General features: G+C 37.7%; 1 non-coding gene across 1 annotated transcript; it reads right to left on the bottom strand.

Annotated features, from left to right (window-relative positions):
- Positions 1–1,185: 1,185 nt before the first annotated feature.
- Positions 1,186–1,291, bottom strand: LOC145565702 (small nucleolar RNA R71). Its single transcript, XR_014095083.1, has one exon. It is a non-coding gene; the product is annotated as a small nucleolar RNA R71 (small nucleolar RNA).
- Positions 1,292–6,247: the final 4,956 nt, after the last annotated feature.

The raw sequence follows: 6,247 nt of genomic DNA, 5'->3' as shown, positions 1-6,247 counted from the left end.
GTACATGTGATTAATTTGATTAGGAGTGATCAACCTTGATGATTAATCTAGATTGCATAGCAATTTTCAATGACATAAACCCTTGATTTGAGAATTGCTTTAATTGGTTGAATTTGATTGTGATTTTCCTTGTTAGTCATTCATAGTGAACCCTAGCTTGACTTATAGGAGATAGCTCTTGAATTCTATTGATTGAAACTATTGTTTGTCCCTTGCAACGTTTGAATCAATTGAGTTTTTCATCGATTGGCATGATCATTGAGCTTGCATGTGGAACCTTAATCCCTAGTGTTTTTCATATTGATTTTTCTTCATTATTTAGTTGATTGAAACTTTAGATACCCCTCAATTTACCTCTCATTCTTCGAAGTAGCTTGACCATAAGCTATAGCATTCTCCCCCTCATTCCTTGTGGTTCGACTCGGACTTGTCCTATAGTAGGAGTAAGTTTGATTTTCATAATTGTTTGATTGGTGGTGCTTTAGATTTCAACGACCTAGATTACCACACATCAAAATGGCGTCGTTGCCGAGGAACTAACGTTGGTGCTTTGCTATAGTTGTTGAGTCTACTTCATTTTATTTGAAAAATACAAAACGATTTTTCTCTTTTTGGCTACATTTGTAGCCGTGCTACTAATTGTTTTTTTTTTTAGATTGTATGCATAGAGCACGTGGTCGTTTCTAGTGCCATTTGATCCAGAAATTGAGAGGACAATTACAAGGATAAGAGTTGCTAGACGTTCTTTGAGTTCTAGCCCTCCAAGTGAAGAAGAACCACAACAACAAGAACAAGCAAGCATGGGAGAAAATCCGAGAGTGGCATTGAAGGAATTGGGGATTCCGAGCGCATATAGGTTTGAAAGTGGGATCGCTCCACCTACAACACCGGCGAATGACTTTGAAATAAGACCAGTGATGATCAACTTGATAGAGAGGTGACAATTTAGTGGGGCCAAGCATGAGAGTCCGCTAAACCATCTCAAAGAGTTCGAAAAATATTGCAACACTCTCAAGGTGAATGGAATTTCCCAAGAGTTCATCCGCCTCAAGCTTTTTCCCTTTTCTCTCATAGGGCGTGCTTTGGAATGGTTAGACAAGGAAGTCAAACCAAATTCTCTAAGGACATGGGACGAAGTGACCAACGAATTTCTATCCCGTTTCTATCCATAAAAGAAAACAGCGGAGGCTAGAGCTTTAATTTAAGGTTTCAAGCAAAAACCTAGTGAAAGCCTCTATGAAGCATGGGAGAGATACAAAGAGTATCAAAGAGAGTGTCCTCACCACAGAATTCCTACCTACCAAATCATTCAAATCTTCTATGGTGGCTAAGTCCTCAAGGGAAATCGAGTCTTGATGGAGGAGCCGGAGGTCCCATTATGAATAGAACAGAGGAGAAAGTGGTAGACATCATTGAAGACGTATTGAGGTATTATAGAGATTGGCAAGATGGTGAAAGGGAACCAACTAGCAAGAGTAGCTCTTCTGTGTATTCGGTTGATCATCTTAATGCCATAAACAACTTGTCCTCACAAATGACAAACTTAGGGAAGGAATTGTCCGCTATCAAGGCAAAGTTGGAAAGTTCTACCTCCCAAGTTTTGAATCTTCCCTCCCAATTTAAGTGGAGAGGTATGTCTTCAAACTCTCAACTTCCTCCTTCTTCTAATAACATGCCTAGTGGTGGCTTGTTTTGTGATGTATGTGGTTCATATGATCATGATGCTTCTAATTTCCCTCGTGCATGTATGGATGTTTGTGATGATCAAGATGGTAATATGAATGAACATGTGAACTATGTGTAAAATAATAATGATTTAAGGTTTGAAAATCAAAGGGGTCAATGGAATAGGAACTACCACAACCATGGCAATTTTGACAACTATAACACAGGTGGTGGTTATAGGAACCAAGGTTTCCGAGGTAACTATAACAACCAAGGTTATAGTGGCCAAAATCAAGGCCAAGGTTATGGTAATCATAACCAAGGTTATGGTAACCATAATCAAGGGCATGGTCAAAATCAAAATAGAGGTAATTGGAACAATCAAAATAGGGGAAATTTTCAATACAATACTCAAAGGGGTTCCCCACCCGATTTTGTTCCAAAGACCCAAGTTCATGGTGATAATTCTTATGCTCAACCTTCTTCTTCCTCTTCTTCTAGGACTAATTTAGAGGAAGTCATTGAAAATCAAATCAAGTTGTTGAACACCTACATGGCGGTTAGTGATAAGAAATTCAATGAAGTGATGACTCATAACAAGATGTTAGAGACCTAAATCACTCAACTAGCCAATACCTTGAAAGAGAATGCTAGCCCTTCTTCTTTACCCTCTCAAGGTCTTGACCCCAAGAAACCAGTTTATTCTATTACCACTAGAAGTGGAAAGGTGCTAGAAGAAGAGTTTCTAATAGGAGTCAAGAGAAGGAGAAGGTGAGTGATTCATTCGATGATGATGAGCATGATATGTTAAACAAGAAAAGTGTGAATTCTAATGAGAAGTCCAAGGAGAAAGAAAGAATGAAAGATGAGGCTATCAAACCTAAGCTTCCCTACCCCCAATGATTTATGAGGCATAATTTAGATGCATAATTTGGGAAGTTTCTCGAGATTCTTAAGGAACTTCATCTTTCTATTCCTTTAACCGAAGCTTTATAACAAATGCCAAATTATTCTAAGTTCCTTAAGGACATTTTGAGTGGCAAGAGAGAGTGCAACTTTATTAATTCGGTGAGTGTTGGGGAATGTTGTAGTGCTCTTATCCATAATTACTTACCCCTAAAGATGAAAGATCCCGGAAATTTCTCCATCCCTTGCAAAATCAATGGCAAATTGTTCTAAAATGCTCTTTGTTATTTAGGTGCTTGTGTTATAATCATGCCATACTCTGTTTTCAAGAAGCTTAAACTAGGAGAGCTACTTCCTACCAACATGACCCTATAATTATCCGACCGTTCCATTAAGATTCCCAAAGGTAGGATTGAGGATGTCCCCCTCAAGATAGGAGAGTTTACCATTCCCGTTGATTTCATTGCACTTGAGATTGCAGAAGATGACAATATACCTATCATCTTAGGGAGACCATTCTTAGCTACCTCGGGTGCCTTGATTGATGTGAAGGGTGGCCTCATTACTTTGTGTGTTGGTAATGATAAGGCTAGTTTTAAGCTCAAGTCAATGCATGAGTCTTTATCTTACGTGAAGGGTATCATGTGTATCAATTCATCTCCTTCAAATGACAATGCTTGCATGCTTGTTTCTTCTACTAACGACATTTTTGTAGCTTGTGATGATGTTCCTATGAGTGTTGAAAGCAAGTTGATTAGTAAAGATGTCAAGAAGCCTTCAAAGGTAGAGGATGATGATGCAATTGAAATACCTTCATGGTTTGAGTTTTCACTGAATGATGATTAGCATGGTTCAACAAGTGTTGATAGTGTGAAGTAGCTCACTCAAAGGAAGAGGAAGTCAAAGAAGAAAAAGAAAGTTCCAAAGAAAAAGAAAGAGAAATTGAAGCACAAAACTCTTGGTTCGGTTTCTTTGATTCAAGATGATACATCTCATATTGTGATTTTGCCCAAACTTGGCAATGAATTTACTCTCTCTACCACTTTGGACAAAGTGGTTTTCTTTGATCCTCTATGATTTAGAGGAGACGTCAAGCTAGGATGTTAAACAAGCGCTTCCCGGGAGGCAACCCGGTTTTCTAACCTTTTTCTTATTTTTTTTTTCTTTTATTTCTTTTGTATTTTTGGATTATTTCCTTATTTTTCTTTATTTTCTTAATTGTAGGTACATTGGGATTCATTGGATTTTTATTTCCAACAATTTTGGTGTCATTTGAAGGTTTGGGGAGTTTGGAGTTGAGTTAGAAGTGGAGATATGATTGATGAGCAGGGACGCTCTCACGGCTGCGCTCTCGTGGATTTTAATCATGAATGAGTTCTTTTTAAAATATTTTATGACTTTTGGTTTGTCTTACTTGTGGGCATCACTCGAGCTTGACGCTCAAGAGCGTCGATGCGCTCACCCCTCCGCACATACTCTGCACACACCCTCACCCCTACTGTGCGCGTGCACGCACAACAGGGGAAGCCCCCCTCTCCTTTTACCTCACTCTCTTGCACAACTCACTCACTCAACCCTCCTCACTTCCTTGCTTTCTCACTCCCCGATTTTCTCACTCTATTTCCCCCCTCCCCCCCTTTCTTTCTTTTCATTTCTCTTTTGATTTTACTTCAACTTTTGAACATCAAATTCCCTTGTTTCATTAATATTACACAATTTACAAGTTGCATTTTCTTTTATTTCTTTTGTTTATTTCTTCATGAAGTTACTAACATTCTTCTATGTAGATTTTTCTCTTTTTCCTTCTTTTTGTCTCACTTTCTAGGTCATTGGTTGGAGCATTCGACGCATGAAATTTGGTGAGAATTACTTGTTGTCGTGCTTGTTCTTTCATATCGAGATCGTTTAATGAGACCTTTCTATTTTCTTTCTTTTACTCTTCCTTTTGTGTGCATAATTTAGGCTTAGATTAGGAAGAGTTGAATGGTTCGAGGTTGCTTGCCATTAGCACCTTAGTGTGTTTAGGGTCATTGGCGCTGTAGCCGAATGACCATTTGTTTGTCGATTGGGATATTATATGTTTGGCTTGCTTCCTTGTGCTTTTCTTTTCCTTTTTCATTTTTCCTTCTTTTATTTCTTTTTCTTTTCCTTTTCTTTCTCTTCTGTTTTCCTTGTGTTTTGTCTATTATTTTTCTTTTCTCCTTTAATTTTCCCTTTTTCCCTCTTTATAATTGTTTTTTTTAACAAATGCAATTTTGGAAAATAAAAAAAATAACAAAAACAAAAACAAAAATAAAACACAAAAACGATTTTTCTTTTGAGGAAAAATTCTAGTTTCTTCTTGTTTTTGCCTTTGCTTTGGACTTAATACCTTTTGGACTTGCATTTTTAGATATTACCCTTCCTAAATGGCAATGGTTCGCACGGTTTGAGAGTATCCTCGATTGATCCTAGGATAGCACATGCTAAGGTAGCCCAGTTAAGAACTTTAGAGGACGTTTGAACCCTTAGTCCACGGGAAAGTGGTAAGATAGAGTTGCTCCCTATGGGTGTATTTGAAGCCCTTTATTTGGTATTTCCTATTTTCAAACATCCCTTGTGAGGTTCACTTTGTTCTAGCCTTCATCATTCTTGTTGTGTGGCTTTTTGGATCCTCCACATGTCTAAATCCTTGTGTTGTCTTTTAGCTCCTAAGACCGTGACCGAGCATCTTTAGGGAAGGATATGGGCACCTATTCTCATTTTTCTTTGTTTTCTTTTTATTTAGTTACATATTTGATTTTCTATTTTCCATAAACCTTCTTGATAACCATGTTGATCTTCTTATTTCCCGCTCTTGTTTATACCATATTACAAGCCTTATGACCTATGTTTACCGACCCTCTTAGTTAGTGAAGCATTGGCTTGTGAGGTTTGAGTTTTGTTTTGATTGTATATGAACATGAGCTCTTTGAATGATGGTTTTCTTTGAGACTTTGAAAGTTGGGTACTATTGTCTTTACTAGAAAGTTTCAAAAGCAAGTTGTGTTCTAGGGAAATCAAATGTTGTTTCATGATAAGAAAGAAATGAAGATGATTGAAAGAAAAAACCGTCCGTAGTTAAAAAAGGCAAGGACATGAAATAAGTGCGATATGTGCATTATTCAATGAAAAAATTGAAAAAAAAAAAAGTGAAAAACCAAAAACCTCAAAATGTTTCAAGTTGGTTTCGTTTCCTTCCTTATTCTACGCATTGAGGAAAATGCTTTGTTCAAGCTTGGGGGGGGGGGGGGGGGGGGAACGTTACTTTGTTCTTGTATATATTGTGTAGTAGTGTTGAATAAGCTTGGGGGAGATGGCATTAATCGGTATTTTTTTTTGTTATTTGGTGACTTCTTGAGTGTGTTTTTTTAGAGTTGGCCGCTCTTTTGCTTCACTTAGGATTTGCCACCAAATTTTAAATTTTTTCTCGCCTTTACCCTCAACCATATCATTACAACCATAATAAAGACCCATGGACTTTAGAGATGTTAGGTCATTTACTCGGTGGAGGGAGATAGTTTTCAACTCTATGGAGAGAGAGTGCATAGTCGAGATGTCGGGATAACCCTATAATTCCTCAAAATGAATCTTTTTCCGATTCCTTCGAGGAATCATGAGGCGCTAGCTAAGGGGTAATTTGAAGCCTATGGGGAGA

This window comes from Chenopodium album, chromosome 10, assembly GCF_948465745.1.
Source record: "Chenopodium album chromosome 10, dcCheAlbu1.1, whole genome shotgun sequence".
In the NCBI taxonomy this organism is placed as follows: domain Eukaryota; kingdom Viridiplantae; phylum Streptophyta; class Magnoliopsida; order Caryophyllales; family Amaranthaceae; genus Chenopodium; species Chenopodium album.
The sequence above is the reverse complement of the archived record's forward strand: the minus strand, read 5'-3'. Positions and strand labels throughout refer to the sequence as shown.